Here is a 20,021-nt window from a genome sequence, read left to right as displayed (position 1 = left end):
GAGGTCACGATGTGGTCAGAATACATTTGAATGAAGCTATAAAGGTCAGATGATGATTTCTAATCACGCCAGAGGCTAATAAGTAGAAGTTCTTTTTCCTATAATTTCTTTGTCCATTCATCGATCCATCGATCCATCCATGAATACATATTCTCATCCATTCATTTGTACATTTCTGTATAAGCACATGAGATTCACACATTTACAACAAAAGCCATGAAAGCAAAATTATGCTTTTTATTCTCCATATTTCTCTCATAAACTTTTTTCGATCTGTTTCTCACAATTCCTGCAGTTATTGGGTATCGCTAGAGAAAAAGCCGTTCAGCAGAAATATGAATACTCATATTTAGTTTACAAGGAAAACGATCAAAGTAGAATTATGTTTTTATTCTTCACATGTTTCTCAAACATGTATCTATATATTTCCCACAATTCCTTCAGTTATATCAGTATTTGACAAATAAAACTTTGTCCATCGCTACAGACGTAGTCGTTCATCAGATAGCTAAGCTCTTTCGTCATTTCTAAACAACTCTCTATTCCGTCATAATTGTCAGGTTCACCAGGGTACCAAAAGGAGAACGTGTTTGATATTGGAGCTCCTGTCACTGTTACATAGTTGGACCCAGGAGTAGTTGTACTACCCCCTATCCAGAAATATGGAGGGCAACTTCCTGAAAACGAGGAAAAGTAATGTACGTTCTGTCTTTTCAATATCTTTATATATTATACCTAATTACCAAACTTTTATCCAGTTAAATTACGAGAATGAAACGTTTCAACTAAATGGAAATGTCATTTCGGAGTTCTTTTTCTATCACATTGCGATGTCACTATCGAGAGAAAAGTATAAGCCAACACAAAATACAAATGTTCAAAATGTCGTTTAAATATCTAGCTGCATGAGGTTACTCATAAACAACGTTTTTCCTTAAATGTATTCCCTTTACCGTAATTGAGGTCCATCTCTCATCAATTTAATTTTGAATATGCAATAAATACACTCAACGTACCATATGGTCCAAGTCAACGGATTAACCAAAGGATACAAGAAAACGTATTGTACGACTAGAATTACTGTACTTGTGAAGTAGATGAGCTTTACTACCAAAATATTTCAGATAAGCACTTTCTATAATTTTCAGTTGGCTAATCTTAAAAATATATGATCAACCGTACTCCTTTGTGTTCGCTTGTTTTGTATAATCTGCTAATTCTAGCTGGTTTGTATGCAATTTAGCCTACCTTATCGTGGTATGTTCTCTTTTAGTGTTAGAAGTTTGAAATACATTTTCCTTACGTTACTGAGGTTTAGTATTCGCGTACCTGTTGATTCTGTTATTAATAAATGACACAACCTTAACAGGTCATAAGGTGGAGAAGAGTAACGTATGGCCATTAGAACCACTATTACACGTATATGTCACTTACAGGTTACAATTGCAGATTGTACTATTACACCACAGTCCTGAGTTACAAATTTTCCAGGAGGAGAAAACTCCATTGCTCTTGTGATGGCATGTTAGTCCCTGTCCGTCTTCTTTTGTGATTTGATTTCTTTTTAACAACGCGAGTAAAGCAAACGCAAATCTCGTGACTCAATCTATTACAATCAATAGTAAATTGTTAACAATGAAAATGCTATAACATACTCTGACAGTTACAAACGAGCAGCAACATGCACTAATTATAGCGTTAAATGGATCATTATAAACTTGCCAGATTCGATTCACATTCAATTAATTCGTTCGTTAGTTGCTCATAATCATTCAGGAAGAGACACAATAGTGATTACCGACAACTTCCTGATTTGTCTAGATAGTCAATTGCATACAAGAATATATTTGATACCACTGATCTGCGGATGACTTCTTATTATGCTATTTCATTACGTATTTGCTTGTAGATGATCATTTTACCCTCATTTTGAAGAGCTTGTTCCTTGAAAAACTGATAGTAGCACTCGGAGGGCTCCAAAAGGTCACCTCCTTCCGTTCGGCAGACTGTGCGTGCAGCAGACCAGGATTTACAGTTTGAGGACTCGTATCGATAACAGAATCGTCCACACGCGGTTGAGTACAAGTAATAAGTTGATGGACATCCTGGAGAAAAATGTTACATAGGTAGATAATAAAAATACAACTCTATCTCAACCAATCATGCAAAAGAAGTATGAAGCTTTTGTATCTTCTTGTAACCTCTGAATTTTAATCTCCGTTATCAATGAATTTGTGTTAAAATTACATAATCTTTTGCATTTTTAAAGCATTACAATTATGTTATTATAAGCTGGCTTCTATTTGCATCACTAGCTTCTCCCACATATGCGTATGATACAGACACTTTAGACAAGAACTTGTCAATTTTGCTCATACGCCGTTCTTTTAAATTAATTTGTAGAACGTTATCAAAAGTTGGTAGATTCATCGATTCTGCGATCGAGCTGAAAATGTTACCTCTTTTATCATTGGTTGATAACTAGAGTAGGTTTTGTTTTACTTTAAACGCAAGAACGTCAGGTCAGTATGTTTCATTTATATATTTGATTATTGTGTCTGTAAATGTTCCATGTAAAATCAAACTATCAATATTAAACTGATTAAAAGACTCTGGAATAATTTATTTCACTCCTTCTTTCAGTAGTCATTTGCGATGCTAATCCTATTTTACATCTGAATGTAACCAATTGCAACACAGAAAGCAATAATTCGTTAGGGACAATTTGATTGTTTGTCTCATTTAACATTTATTATCTGCCACTGTAACTCAGTGAACGTCACTTTGTGTGCCACATTTCTGGAAATGGCAATCCATTTTTTTCACAAATTTGGAACCTGCGCATGAAATTGATGGCTTCAATTTTTCTCTGACATCCACTCGTTTTGACTTTACCCATTGATGTGTTCTCTCTGTGATTAAAGTAAACAAGTTATTAAATAACAACTGCAGATAATCAGTCAATTTATTATTTACCTGATTGATCGTTTCTGAACTTACGAACTTGTTTGATTTGCTTTCTTGCACGCCAACAACCTTTGATCTCTTGTCTAAAATGCTTAAGCACTGGAATGTTTAATCCAATGCACATTTTCCGTTTTATTTTAAAAATAATTTTTAGTAATTCCAATTTTAATGAATTGACCGCGTTTTCAACGTTTTGATCGGATATAAATGGTCACATGATACTGATCTATAATTGTTTACAGATCGATTAATTATGAAAACTATATTTGGTTTCGTGATATGTTCAATGTGAACCATGAATCAATATTATTGAATGTTAAAGTATAAGGATAAACAAATATGTAATAGCTTTTGTAAGGAATGGTCATTTATTGGGTAGAATATATTTCTTTCTAAATCTATTTGCCATTCAGTTATCAATTTGTGCATATACCTGAGTTTCCAGGTAAGACTAGGGTACATTGTCTGCTACTGTATCTTAAGATCATTTTTGTTTAAAGAAAAACATATGTCATTAATTACAATACACAAATCTGTTAGACAAATGGACTTACTTACTTCAATATACGCTCTATTACAGATATTAAAGATAAGACTTAACCGTCAAAATATTATTTCCATACCAGAATTCAGTACTTCATGTCTTTCTAGTAGACTTTATTCGCGTGCTAAACACAGAAGCTGTTCTGTCAATTGCAGCTCTATAGTGCGCAAAACTGAAAAACTATTCTGGAAGATACAACATTTTGTACAAAATCGAAGATGCTCTGGAACTTCTGTGACTAGGCATGGTAAAGTGATCTGCCACGTTTTGTTTATTTCATTAAATATACAACCTAGAATCTTCCAACAATGCTGGCATAGAAAGAATGATCTTAAATCTAAATTAATTTATGGTAGGCATTCATGGATTATTATAAATTATTATTGTATGCATTACTGTCTATATGCTTAAATATGTAAAACACTGCTGGAACACAAGAAAAAGATTACACAATAGACACGAAAATTAGTAAGGAAGTTTCTTTAGATATCAGACTAAATAATCTCTTAAAAAGTGCCATAAAGGATATTTACGCCAAATCCACAAACCTAAGGAGAGTGAAAAAGTGTGTATATGAACGTAACAATTAACACTACGAAATTAATGAACGCAAGAAACATACGTGAACGTAAAAACGTAGCGTTTACCTTTCTGAACAAATACGCAAGACTGAAATCCGGATTGTACATCAAAATAGTTTAGCTGAATTTAAGCATATTTCGTTGCAAAGAGAAAAAGCAATATATTAAACATGGTATAGAGTCAGAGAAATAATTATGAACAGTAAGAATTTGTAATGCGTTTTGCGTGATGCTGCTTTTACTCCCCCAAATTAGAATTATCCTTGAGGAAACGTTTCATAAAACAATCAGATGAAGGATGAGATAAACTCTGTAAAATGTGTTGCATGTTTTAAATACAGATCTAAGATATAATACTCTCCACATTTGCGAACTCATCGCTGATATTATCAATTGTTTGCCAAGCATATTGTAAATGTCTGGAATTTGAAATGATTTTCAGAGCAAGCTACCGTCAGAAACCCTGAAGGTTCAGCGTTTGAACGTTTAATAATCATTCTATAGTTTGTGCTAAATATTTTTATTTAGCATTGATAGATCATAACCAATCGCGTAGCAACACAGTTATTAACTTCCATCAAAATATATAAAGTATGTCACCTCAACAAGAGTACATATACCAAGTAACTGGATCCTTAGGTTGGGTTTGAGGTTTTCTTTGCCTAGTCGAGATGGTATAGGGATTGGGCCATACGGTTAAGGCGATGTGTGTGAAAACTCGAATTCTAATTACAGCAGGGGACGAGTTAAAATTTGCTTAACCTGTAATAGTACCATTATTTCTCAAGATATAATACCATTTTATATTCTCACTCATTCTTATATTAGATTCGCGAATAGATCTTGCCACTATATCTTGTGCATATTTGTGTTTGCAACATATGCCTATTACAAGGAGACATTGACTGATTTTGCTTGATTCCAACGTTATTGATAATGCTTATTAACTGATGTAAGTAAGCAAAAATTATGTTTAGTGTTGGATTTAAAAACCTATTACCTTTCCTAATACGACTTCTACCATAACAATAAAGAAATTTGTGTGCGGTTGATATGTACTGAACACGTGTGCATTGTTTGCGAATGCAAGGTCGTTAAAGAGATATGGAATAAGAGACGGTATGGGGGTCACCTGGGGCTGGCGTTGTAGGCGTTGTATGTGTAACATTTCTAAGCCGAAGAAGTTCTGGCAAGATTCCTAAAACAAGGATGGCGAAGCCTGAAATAAAAGCGAATTTTGCAAATACTTAACAATATGTTAAAAATAACACAGGTCATGAAAGTAAAGAAATAAGAAAATAACCTAGCCAACAATAAATTTATTATGTAAGCAGAATCTGATTAACTTCATTTGGTTTCTCATCCATCATCTAATTAATCATAACAAAAATGAATTATGAAGAACGTATGCATGCCAACTGTGTGTCTATCAAAAGAAACAAGAAGTTTATCAAGAGACAACGAAGAGATTATCAAATATAATTTTTAGACAATGACTTTAGCATGATCTTGTTTTAGACGAAATAACCAATGCATAATTTCCATCAAGCCGTTGGTCAAAACAAATCAAACTGAAAGAGAAAACATGTTATTTTATCAGAATTTAACAAAACTTTATTAAACTTAAGAACACCGATATAAAATCAACATATAGCAATGAACTAGCCAATGCATCATTAAAAATACTTTATTATTGCTCGAAAAGCTATACATACATACGTACGTACATACATACATACATACATATATGCTGTCACGGAATTGTATAAATCCTTTCATTTATGTAATACATATAATCGGGTTTCGTTTTGTGTGTACTACAATACCAGAGTTTGGTTTATGTATATTGTACAATATTTCAAAATAGTAATGCTGCACGTGCGAAGTGCTTTCAATGGGAAAAGCTGAATGTTTCCAGCGCACAATGTCGATGACTTTGTCTGTGTATAAATGCCTCACCGTAAGATTAAATATACACATTACAGAACGTCTTGACAGTGAGCGGTCTACTTTAACAACTAGACATCTTCAGCTGTAGACATGTACTCATTATTAATATCTTGTGTATAAGTTATAACTAGTGTACTAACAAGTTTATGTTTTATATGTTTGCTATGAAGCTTTACATAGTGGAATGCAAATATTATCTATTCTGGTTTGTAGCTTAGAAAGGGGTTTATATTAGCAATAAATACATACATACATATATACATGCACGCATACATATATACATGCACGCATAATTGCATACATGCACGCATACAAGCATACATGAATGCATACATACATACAAAGGTATGTAAGAGTGCAGATACACACAGACCGACATATTAACAGAAAGATGACAGACAGTTAAACAGAACATATGTCAAATATGTACGTATTCAGCGAGAGAATAAACACCAAGAATTCCAAAAATAGATCCATATCCGGTATGTAGCCCTGGTGGTCCTGGGATTATCAATCTTCCGTGAATGAAGTTGGTTATTGGATAAGTGCTGAGCAACCCAAGCACTACAAACAAAAAGGTCGGGTATCTCATGCCGTTTGGTACCTGCACGATAAATCATAATTGTTAAAATCGACTTCTCTCTCTCTCTCTCTCTGTACATACATACATACATACATACATACATACATACATACATACATACATAAATGGATTCAGAGGACATGGAAGCAATTTAGTTTCAAACAGTTATTTTCCCCTTCGTCAAATATACAGATTAGTGGAATATTTTCTTACGCTGTTGACCCACCTTAAAATAAACCGCATTCAACCTATTAAACGTTTATTCTATCTGAAAATAATAATGGTGCACAAATATATTATTTGTTAGTACCACCACCCCACCTTTTAGGGCCGTGTCAGAAGATCCGTGCCAGCTAAGCGTGGTCTCACACACCCTCATTATGATACAACTCGCTGGAAGATATATGCCAAGAACCTTCATTGAGTTTTAGAGGACTTTTGTGTACTTCCATTAGAAGCCACACGAGATAATGCTTACAGTATTGTGCATGAATTCGCGTCTGGATCTAATTAGGGAATTAAAACATTATACGATTAATGGTGCGTTTATAGCGTCAAAGAAACGATTCAATCACTGTAAATCTTGAGAGCATCATATCGAGTGTTCGCAAGGCTAAAAATAATTGCATTATTTTTTTAAGCATGTTGGAGTAAACACAATACACACTTGACGAAGATTATGAGAAAATCATTTAATGTTATTGTATGAAGTCCTGAAAGATCTATGTGTCGCAGACTTTGAGTTACGCAGCAAAGGTCGTGAAAATATTGTATCATCCTGCGAAGACAGTGAAAACAGCAAAGACAGTGTATTTATTGTAAAAATATTTATCAGTAGAAAAGCAATTAAAATCGGCCTATTTCTATTATAAACTGGTATGTCGACTGTAAAACAGATTAAGAGAACGTAGGATACGGACTCCAAGTGGTACGAGAAAGACATATTCTTGTCACTAATAGGACGTATAGTGCAGCCATGGCTGATTTGTGAGGTACCATCCTGCAGATGAACCATAGGTAGAAAACTGAATCAACTTCTGGAATCCGCACGAAAAAAAAGGATTTACTCGCTCATTTAATATTTCTGCCGTAGAAGCCAAGTCGGAGCACGAGACAGCTTCGTGAAAAAGAATCACTGTTATATAATCAGATTCCTCCACGAAAAAGTAAGGCCTAAATTATAAATGTGGTTGCTAATGCGGATATATGCCGCCAACAGAAAAGCAAAATCTATGTACCCTTTATCTCATTGCCCATTTGTTATGTATATTTGATTTAATACTATATCTGATTTATTTGTCTGTAAGTTTTAAAATCTTTCTGTTTTTTAATTTCAACAAGTTTTTCTTAATTTGTTTATGAGAATAACTAGCTTGAGATCGAGGCTGTGTAGGTTACGTGACCTCCACTTGTAAATAGTTTTTAGTCAAGTAAACAACTTTAATTCTTCGAATAAAATGATTGGTTTTCGTCAGGGCCATGTTTTGAGAGTACCTGATGTAAATATGATCATGTAGCCCTAATATGGGCATCCATTATGCGCCTCAAAATTACTGTATAACCATTATTTTAGAGAAATAATCGGAGTTGGGCTTTTACACTGCGACGTGTTTGTTGTGTCAGATGGAGTTATAATGTTCATTCGAATTCTATGGTTTCTAAAAGATTAATTCGATTTCTGGAAATATTTAGAGTGCTCATACAGAATTCTTGACCAAAGTATTTTCTTAAAACCTTTGTTCGGATTTCAAACACCGTAGTTTTATTTCTTGTTTCTCAAATGAACTGTAGACATCAGTACTGTACCGGATACATCATACGTCATCGCCTTCCATCTTGGATTCTTCGTCGGGACTCGAACATGAATTCATTAGAAAGTTTCATTATTAGGACTTCTAAAATTTAAATCGTGGAATTTTTTGGAGTGTTTTGGGGATTTTATTCTTATAACCGTAAGTTCGTACTTTTTCAATTTTACAGTATTTTTCCAGGAAAATAAATTATTTGTTAAATTTTTCAACGTTTGCTTTCACTCTTTCTTGTGTTACTGTTTATCCTAAACGAGTAAAACAACGACTGTAGTGACAAACAAGATTGTTAGGAAAGGACATTGAGATCATTTTGGGGCTGATGGAGAACATTGTTCTCAGTGTTTACTTAATTATGTCTCATGACCACCCGAAAAATATCATTCACCGGAAAATGATATGTTATCAATCTAAAACCTATGGTTTTGTAGTAATGCCTTGACAATACTGAACCTTAATAACACTGAGGCTGCTAATATTACAATCGACACGCTTTTCCGAAGATTGTCAAAACCTTGGACAAATTTACCAAACGCAGTTTCAGGATGGACTTGAGATACTTTCCAACACTAAAGTGTATTCCACAACTAGCATTAATACAATGTGAAATGCAATGACAACCCGTGTTGCGAGTGGCTGCTGTAATACGCGCTGCATCTTGCGAACAGTTTATTGACATCATGCTGAATCGACCCTGATATCTGTGATAATGTGTTTGCTTGGAATACAACCGAAAGCTTTTGCCAATGTGACTATCGACCTTGATACTCAGATTGATATGCTATTGCTGATAAGCATGGAAAACGTTGACGGCACTAATACCCAAGCAGCGTAGGGCCATTATGTGTGTATAAAATATATTTCCTTAATGTACTTGCACAGAAAGCACCGTGCAAGAAAGTTTCCGTGTCGAAACTGCCTCTGTGTATACAGCACCATTCTTTCTATACACAAAACTGATCACATGCGCAAGCAAAAAATAGATGAGGAAAAATCATGTAATAAATTGAAGCAAATAATGTGCGGAACATAAAACCCATAACATTTTGCAGCAATAGATACATGGAAAATAATTATACCATCTTACACTAAATGTTTTACATTTAACTCTCTGGAAATAGGCGCAAGCTACCTAACACATTTTAATAATTCAATGTCATCATTAAGAAATATACACCCCTTGAAGGGGTGGGTAGAATCTATTGAACAATGGTATAGTTTTGATATCCTCTTAATCAATTCCATCTTCACGTATTACCATCTTCCTGTATTATAAAAAATCACATAATCGTGAGCCTTTCTGATAATGAAGTGTGAGGTATATTTGTTTCTTATAAGACCCTCATTTAAACTATCAAGGAATCTTTGTATCGTCGGAGTTGTTTTCTTTGCATGTCGAACACTGGCAGTGTCATTGTAATGGTTACCACATTTATTCTCCTTAGGAATATGTTTATAATATTTAGGAATTTCATATTCTCATCAATCAGTTTAAACATTCCAACGAAATGTTAGTAACTTTAATGGTTGAATGGAAAGTAATATAGTTATGAAGTGATTTAAAAAGGTAGCGTGACAATATGCGATTCAACGTAGGGCTCATGAGATAAAGCTATATCTATTTACACTACCATAGACAAGAAAACTAACATAACAAACGCGTGTGATTCTACTTGAGAGGAGGAAATACGCTTTGTTTGTATTTACATGAAACAAAAACCACATAGCAAGTTTGTAATCTTTTTATTCCATAATTATGCCAAATTGTAGTGATTTTCTGAAGGAGAACCATACCAAAGAATCTTCACGAAAGATTAAGATGAATGTATAACAGTGACTCTCGTGGTCATCGAGTTTGATTTGAAGTTAGAGCCTGGCAAGTCACTGTGGTAAACATAATCAGTACAGAGTAGTATAATTAGACTTACCGTTTCCTGCTCCGACACTGTCACAACTAAGAAGAGAAGAAACAAAGCCCTATTTATTTAGAACATTCCAACACAGGACGGCCAGTACCAAAACTGACCAGTTATATTTTTCATTGTAGTCCCGCCTTTTTGATCGCGTGATAAAAAATGTTATAATCAATGCGCATGCGGAAGATTTGAGAGAAAAAATCCAGTACTGCAATAAAAATTTACTATATTTGTGTATGCCTTGAAGCCATTTAACATAAAGTAGATGTGTCCATAAAAATGTTGTAAATGCCAATATATATCTATCCATCGTAAATTCTTTACCTGCCAACTTTCACGCACACATAAACACGCAGACAGACACACACACATAAAACACACACACACATACACACACACACACACATATATATATATATATATATATATATATATATATATATATATATATATATATATATATATATATATATATATATATATTGAATAACATATTTCAACATTTGTATTTGCTTGGTATTTGAAATATATATTTAAAACACCTACTTAATCCATGATTTAATGCAACTTTCACTTCCGTCTCAACTGCCGGGACTCTTTCAGATGAATATGATCCAAAGTTTTCACAAATCTAGATATGGACAAATTTAAAAACATACAGATAAATGGAAAGCACACAAATCTAGATATGGACAAATTTAAAAACATACAGATAAATGGAATGCACACAAATCTAGATATGGACAAGTTTAAAAACATATAGACAAATGGAAAGCACACAAATATAGATATGGATAAATTTAAAAAGATACAGAGAAATGGAAAGCACACAAATCTAAATATGGACAAATTTAAAAAATACAGATAAATGGAAAGCACACAAACCTAGATATGGACAAATTTAAAAACATACAGATAAATAGAAAGCACACAAATCTAGATATGGACAAATTTAAAAACATACTTAAAAATGGAAAGCACACAAATCTAGGTATGGACAAATTTAAAAACATGCAGATAAATGGAAAGCACACAAACCTAGATATGGACAAATTGAAAAACATACAGATCAATTGAAAGTACACAAATCTAGATATGGACAAATTTAAAAACATACAGATAAATGGAATGCACACAAATCTAGATATGGACAAAGTTATAAACATACAGATGAATGGAAAGCACACAAATCTAGATATGGACAAATTGGAAAACATACAGATAAATGGAAAGCACACAAGTCTAGATATGGACAAATTTAAAAACATACAGATAAATGGAAAACACACAAATCTAGATATGGACAAATCTGAAAAACTTACAGATAAATGGAATGCACACAAGTCTAGATATGGGCAAATTTGAAAACATACAGATAAATGGAAAGAATCAAAGAAGAGGAACTAATGCGAATACAAAAGTTTGAAAAGCCGTGAAATACAAACGGTTTGTGTGATCATATACGCTATGTGCGGCATCTTAGCAGAAGCAACCTTTGGATAACGTGGCGTGAATAAGTACCTTTGGAAAGGCCTCGTATGATTTTGCAATTGAGTGATTAAGAAATGAACTTTTATAATAGCGGTTTTGTTGCTTACTGATCAAGGCCACAGCCTTTTACACGATAATAATTTCTTTCTTGGGCGCCTTTTGGTAACTTTAACAGATTACAATACGCGGATTGTCTATCATACATTGTTATGTGAGGATAAAGTAATGTGGGGTATTACTTTATATAATTAGATCAGTAACAATAATGATAAAAAACAAAACTGTTATAACTCATTTGCCATTTATGTTCAAGTGATGCTAAAGACAATGTTCCATGAAAAGAATGTAGTGGAAATCTTCATTGCGCCATTACCAGGAGAGTGAGGGTTTTACACAATTTTACATAGGTTTGCACGGATGGATTTACTTATTGGACCACATTTTCAGTAACTATTAACGGTAAACCAGAAGAAAGTTTGTTTTTAATATGTTGGATATTATCAGATTGTTGATATCATAAAAATCAAAGTTCTCATTTATGCCATTTCTACAAACGCTTTTGACCTACATCAAAAGTGCAGTCACCTCCATTGAGTAAAGTGAATACTTGATACAGGAAACAGATAAAATGATTTCTATTATGTATCAATGGAAACAAATAGTACAAGCATGAACTATTTAAAGTTGTTTACTTGTGTTTGCATGTTATCTGCACACGCAACTCAAAACGCGAGGCCATGATGTGGTCGGAATACCTCTAAATGAAGCTATAAAGTTCAGATGATGATTTCTAATCACGACAGCGGCTACTAAGTAAAAGTTCATTTTGTCTGTAATTTCTTTTACCTGGAGGTCATTGGAGGTCATTAACGACAAGCTCATATTACAGATATTACTGACAGTCTTTTAAAGGCAAACAGTTTATAATCCGTTCATCTGTCCATACATACATTAACACATGCATATCTTTACGTCCATTTCTTATTTCAAGTCCATCGGTCCATTAATACATTTATCCTTTCATCGATCCATCCATGAATACATATTCACATCCATACATGTATATAATTCTTTATATGCACATGCGATTTACACATTTACAACAAAAGCCATCAAAGTAAAATTATGCTTTTATGTAAATATTTCTCTCATAAACTGGTATTGATCTGTTTCCTACAATTCCTGCAGTTATTGCGTATCGCTACAGAAAAAGTTGTGCATCAGATAGTTAACAACTTTCATCATATTTGAACAAATTTATGTTTGTCCTGTACTGTTAATTATATATATATATATATATATATATATATATATATATATATATATATATATATATATATATATATATAGATAGATAGATAGATAGATAGATATAAGCGCATAAGATTCACACATACATATAAATACTCATCATTCCATTTACAACAAAACCAATCTACATAGAATTGTTTTTATTCTTCACATTTCTTTCAACCTTATATCGATATGTTTCCCACAATTAGTTCAGTTATATCAGTATTTGACAAATAAAACCTTGTTCATAGCCACAGGAAATTTCATCCATCAGAAAGTCAAACATATACCCCATTTCTAAACAACTCTGTGCTCCGCCAGCACTGTACGGTTGACCAGGATTCGAAAACGAGAACGTATTTGAAATTGGATCTCCTCTCACTGTTACGTAGATGGTCAAAGGAGTAGTTGAACTACCCCCTAACCAGAAATAATGCTCGCAATTTCCTGAAAACGAGAAATATTCCTTGTACGTTCTGTCTTTTCAATATCTATATATATTATACCTAATTTCTAAACGTTTTCCAGTTAAATTATACCATCTTTACCACACCTAACCTAGAGTAGTTTTATGTAATGTATATACCGTCCCTTTTTTCAATACATTTTCATCTCTCTTCATTAGCATATACCATTTACATCCCATGATGATCAGGAAGCTTTATTTATCACCGATGCTATCTTATCGTTTAAATTTCAATTATTTGCTTTTGATATCGCTGGTCGATATGATAATTTATATATCTTTTAAATGATTATTCATATAACATTTTTTACAGAGCTAAATAGCATAGCAGTGCTGGTGCGCCGTTAAAATACATCAATCAATCAATCCAGTGAAATTACGAGAATGAAACGTTTCCACGAAATTGACATTTCTTGTTTGTACGGAATTATTTTTGGCTTCACTTTGCGAAATCACTGACGGGAGAAAAGTATGAGCCAAGAGAAAATACAGATCGTCACAATATCGTTTAAATATCGAGCTGCTTGAGGTTAGTCGTAAACAACGTTTTTCCTTAAATGTTTTGGCTTCAACGGAGTTGAGGTCTATCTCTCATCAATTTAATTTTGGATACATTATAAATATACGCAACGTACCATATGGTCAAGGTAAACGGTTTAACCAAAGCATACACGAAAACGTATTGTATGACTAAAATTACTGTACATATGAAGTAGATGAGGTTTATTCCCAAAATATTTCAGAGATGCACTTTCTATAATTTTCAGTCGGCTAATCTTAACAATAGCTGACCATCGGTACGATTTTTTGTTCGCTTTTTTGTGCATAATCTGCTAATTCTAGCAGGTTTGTATGTAATTTGGTCTTATTTACTTTGGTCTGTTCTTCTCTATTAATGTTAGAAGTTTGAGATACATTTTCCTTACTTTATTGAGGTTTAGAATTCGCGTACCTGTTGATTCTGTTGCTAATAAATGATACAACCTCAATAGGTTACAAGGTGGAGAAGAGTAACGTCTGGCCCTTTGAAACACTATTACACACATTTGTCAATTACATGTAACAATTGCAGGTTGTACTATTACACCACATTCCTGAGATACTAATTGTCTAGGAGGAGAAAACTCCATTGCTCTAGTGATAGCATACTAGTCCTTGTCCGCCTTTTTTGTGATTTGATTTCTTTATAATAACACTAGTAAAGCAAACCTAAATCTCGTGACTCAATCTAATAAAATCCGTTGACTATGAAAATGCTATAACATACTCCGACAGTTACAAACGAGCAGCAAAATGTACTAAATCCTGCGTTAAAATAATCTCTATAAACTTGCCAGATTTGATTCACATCCAATTAATTCGTTCGATATTTGCTCATAATGATTCAGAAAGAGACACAACTGTGATTACCGACAACTTCCCGTTTTGTATAGATAGTCAATTGCATACAGAAAGTTGCTTTGATACCACTGATCTGCGGATCGCTTCGTATTATGCTATTTCATTACGTCATTGCTTGTAGATTATACAAACTATGATCATTTTACCCTCATTTTGATGAGCTTGTTCCTTTAAAAACTGGTAGTAGCATTTGGATGGCGCCCAAAGGTCAACTCATTCCGCTCGGCAGACTGTGCGTGCAGCAGACCATGATTTGCAGTTTGAGAACTCGTATCGATAACAGAATCGCCCACACGCGGTTAGTACAAGTAATCAGTTGATGGACATCCTAAAGAAAAATGTTAAATAGATAAATAGCAAAAATACAACCCTATCTCAACCAATCATGCAAAAAATAAGGAAGCTTTTGTATCTTCTTGTGACCTCTGTATTTTAATCTCCGTTATCAATGAATTTGTGTTAAAATTACATAATCTTTTGCATTTTAAAAGTATTATAATTATGTTCTTATAAGTTGTCTTCTATTTGCATCACTAGCTTCCCATACATATATGTATGAAATACCCACTTTAGACAAGAATCTCTTCATTTTGCTCATACGCCGTTCTTTTTTAAACTAATTTATAGAACGTATTCAAAGTAGATTCATCGCTTCTGCGTTCGAGCTGGAAATGTTATCTCTTTTATTTTTGAGTGATAACTAGAATAGGTTTTGTTTCGCTTTGAACACAAGAACGTGAGGTCAATATGTTTCATTTATTTATTCGATTGTTGTGCCTGTCAATGTTCCCTGTTTGTCACTGAACATGTATTATCTGCAACGGTAACTCAATGAACGTTAGTTTGTGGGCCACATTTCTGGAAATGGTTTTCTATTGTTTTCACAAATTTGGAAATTGTGCGTGAGTTTGCTGTTTTCAATGTTCTCTGACTTCCAATCGTTTCGCTTTTTACGCATTGATGTGTTCTCTCTTGAACAAATTAAACAGGTTATTAAATAACAGGTAATCAACCAATTTAGTATTTGCTTGATTGTTCGTTTCTGAACTTGTGGACTTGTTAATTTGCCTTCTCTCACGCCAACAATATTTGTCAACTTTTCTAAAATGCTTAAGCTCTGGAGTATCTTTAATCTAATGTAAGTTTTCCATTTTATTTTAAAATGTATTTTCAATAATTCCAATTTTAATGAATTGACCGGGTTTACTACCTTTTATACGCTTTGATTGGGTATAAACGGTCACATGATACTAACCTAGAATTTTTACACATCGATCAATTCTGCGAACTACTTTTTTTTCCTAATCTGTTCAATAAGATCAATGAATCATTATTATCGAATATTAAACCATAAGGAGAAACAAATATGTAATAGCTTTCCTAACGAATGGTCATTTATTGTGCAGAACATATTTGTCTTTCTAAATCTGCATGCCATTCAGTTATCCATTTATGTTCCAAGTAAGAATATTGATCTCTTTTTTACCTGAAAATCATTTATATTTACAAAACATGTCATTAATTACATTACACAAAATCTGTTAGACAAATGGACTTACTTTACTTCAATATACGCTCTATTACAGATATTGAAGATAAGACTGGGCCATCACAATGTTATTTCCATACCAGAATTCAGTACTTCATGTCTTTCTAGTAGACTTTATTCGCGTGCTAAACCCAGAATTTGTTTTGTCAATTGCAGCTCTATAGTGTGTACAATTGAAAGGTTATTATGGAAGATAGAACACAGTGTACAAAATCGAAGATGCTCTGGAGCGTCAGTAACTACTCATGTTAAATTTATGTGCCAAGTTTTGTTTATTTCATTAGAAAGCCAACCATTAAACTTCCAATAATCCTTTCATACAACGAATAATCTTAAGTCTAAGTTAATTTATTGTTGGAATGTATGAATCATTAATGTATGTATTACTGTCTATATGCTTAAACATATAAAATACTGCTGGAACACAAGAAAAAGATTACAGAATAGACACCAGAATTAGCAACGTAGTTTCTTTACATATCAGACTAAATGATCTCTTAAAACGTGCCATAAAGGATATTTATACCAAATCCGCAAACCTAAGGAGAGTGAAAAAGTGTGTATATGAAAGTAACAATTAACGCTAGGAAATTAATGAATGCAAGAAACACGTGTCAAGGTAACAACCCAGCGTTTACCTTTCTGAACAAATATGCTATATTAAAAACTGGATCAAAATGCTTGTTATTAAAACAGATCACAAAGAGACCCAACATAGAAACATAAACACATACAAATATAAGTTAGAAAAATAATTATGAAAAGTAAGAACATTTGTAATGGGTTTTGCGTGTTGCTGCTTTTTCTTCCCCAAACTAGAGTTATCTGTGAGGAAAATGTTCATAGAAGAATCAGATGAAGGATCAGATAAACTCTGTAAAATGTGTTGCAGGCTGTAACTACAGATCTAAGAGATGATACTCTCCACATTTCCAAACTCATAGCTGATATTATCAATTAATTTGTGCCCAGCATAATGTAAATGTCTATAATTTTAAATGAAATGATTTTTATTGCAAGCTCCTGTTAATTAAATCAGATCGCACAGCGACAGAACGTTTGAAATCATTCTTTAGTATGTGCTTAGTTTTATATTTAGCATCGATGCATCATAACCATTCGCGTAGCAACAGTTATTAACTTAGATCAAAATATATAGTTTGTCAGCTCAACAATAATACCTATATCTATTGCTTGGATCCGTAGATTGTGTTTCAGGTTGTTTGCTTAGTCGAGATGGTATGGGGATTGGGGAATACGGTTAAGGCAATGTGTGTGAAAACTCGAATTCTAATTACACCAGGGGACGAGTTAAAATTTGCTTACCCTGTAATAGTACTTTTATTTCTCAAGATATAATGCCATTTTATATTCTCACTCATCCGTATATGGTATCATCGATTAGTTCTTTTCACTATATATAGTGTATATTTATGTTTGCAACAAACATATATATTATATGGAGACATTGACCCATTTTGTGTGAATTATGTTTAGTATTGGATTTAAGAACCTATTGCCTTTCATATTACGACTTCAACGATAACAATAAAGAAAAGTGTGCAGTTGATATATGCTGAATATGTGTGCATTATCTGCGCATGTTCGATCGTTAAAGAGATATGGAAGAAGAGACGATATGAGGGTGACCTGGGGCTGGTGTTGTAGATGTAACATTTGTAGGCCGAAGCGTTGCAGGTGTAACATTTCTAAGCCGAAGACGTTCTGGCAAGATTCCTAAAACAAGGATGGCGAAGCCTGAAACAAAAACGAACTTTGCAAATACTTTGAACTATGTTCAAAATAACACCCGTCATGAAACACCAAAGAAAAATAGACGCAAATAACCAAGCCAACCATACATAATTATGTAAGCAAATATCTGATTACCTTCATCTGGTTTCTCATCCATCAACCAATTAATTATAAAGAAAAATGGATTATAAAGAATGTATGTATGCCAAATGTGTGTCAAAGTCAAAATAAACAAGAGGTACATCAACAGATAACGACGATATTATCAAAGATAATATTTAGACAATGACTTAAGCATGAAATTGTTTTAGACGAAATAACAAACTTTCCACCGAGCCGTTCAAACTGAAAGAGAAAAAATGCTATTTTATCCGATTTTAACCAAACTGTTTAAAACATAACACCGACATAAAATCAACATATAGCAATGAACTCGCCAATGCATCATTACAAATACTTTGCTATTGCTCTAAAAGCTATACATACATACGTGCATACATACATACATATTAGTACACACACGTACATACATACAAAAATGCATGCATACATACATACATACATACACACATGCATGCATACGTACATACATACATACTGTCACAGAATTGTTTTACTCCTTATATTTAATAAATACATGTTCTCGGGTTTCGTTATTTCTGTACAACGATACCAGTGGGTGATTTATGTGTATTGTACAGTATTTCGATATAATGGGTTCGGTTCATCCTATGCTGCACGTGCGAAGCGTTTTCAATGGGAAAAACCGAATACTTCCATTGCACAGACAAGATATGATGACATCCTCTGTGTATAAATGCCTCACCGTAAGATTAAATCTACATATTACGGAACGTCTTGTGAGTCAGCTGTCGATAAACTTCTCTTTTACCTGCTTTTAGAAACAGAACAAAATTTATAACTACCATACAAACACCAATTCGTTAAACTGCTGTAGTTTTAATTTCATTGCAAAAACAGTTCTTTTTAGAACTACCGCGCCTTTTCGCGATAAATTCATCATGACAACAACACTTTCACCTCCACATGTTAATGGGGAACACTTCCTCAAACAATACTTCAGAATTGAGGGGGAAGAAATAGAACAAGGCAGGATTTGTAAGGCATACAGAGACCCGTGAACACAAGCCTTGGGTCTCTTTGACATCCCGGCCCAAGAGAGGCCCAATGATCGCACACATTTGGCTACATTGGCGGCAAGAGGGATAAACTCAATAAACTTAGATACCTACTACAATATTGGGTGGGGTTTTATCCTAGTCTACCCCACGAAAAAAGAAATTATGTTGCCTAAAGGCAACATTGTTCTGGGAGATAAGGTGGCCAGGTGGCAAGACTAAATTAATAGAGAGAAAAACGATGAAATTTATTGTTCAAAGTTCCCGAGGGAGATCCCCCTGGATGTTTTCCACTAGGGCTTCCAAGTGAGGACTGGTGTAAAGGTTACAAAAGTCCGGAGGGATTCCTTCAAGACCATTCCAAGCCTTCATAATGGTAAAATCATAGCTACAGTGGATATCAGGGATGCGCCGAAAATACTTTAAAATCTATGGTATACCGGTGCGGACCTGGTTCTACAACTTTCACATGGCAAGGGCGTGTGACGCTTGTGGACTCATTGGTCACAGGAAATGGTACTGCAAAAACAACAAAACATCTGGAAACAGATGCAAATACACAACCAAATACAACACAT

The 20,021-nt window shown here is 33.7% G+C and overlaps 1 long non-coding RNA gene across 1 annotated transcript; it reads right to left on the bottom strand.

Annotated features, from left to right (window-relative positions):
• Nucleotides 1-1,932: 1,932 nt before the first annotated feature.
• On the bottom strand, nt 1,933-6,632 carry LOC149777661 (uncharacterized). Its single transcript, XR_016415302.1, has 3 exons — nt 6,496-6,632; nt 5,225-5,311; nt 1,933-2,105 (listed from the first exon to the last, which is right to left on the bottom strand). It is a non-coding gene; the product is annotated as an uncharacterized LOC149777661 (long non-coding RNA).
• Between the last annotated feature and the right edge of the window lie 13,389 nt (nt 6,633-20,021).

This window comes from Sinohyriopsis cumingii, chromosome 17 (assembly GCF_028554795.1).
Source record: "Sinohyriopsis cumingii isolate HCF-2022 chromosome 17, ASM2855479v2, whole genome shotgun sequence".
NCBI classification, from domain to species: domain Eukaryota; kingdom Metazoa; phylum Mollusca; class Bivalvia; order Unionida; family Unionidae; genus Sinohyriopsis; species Sinohyriopsis cumingii.
Note: the sequence above shows the minus strand (reverse complement) of the source record. Positions and strands in the feature narration are given on the sequence as shown.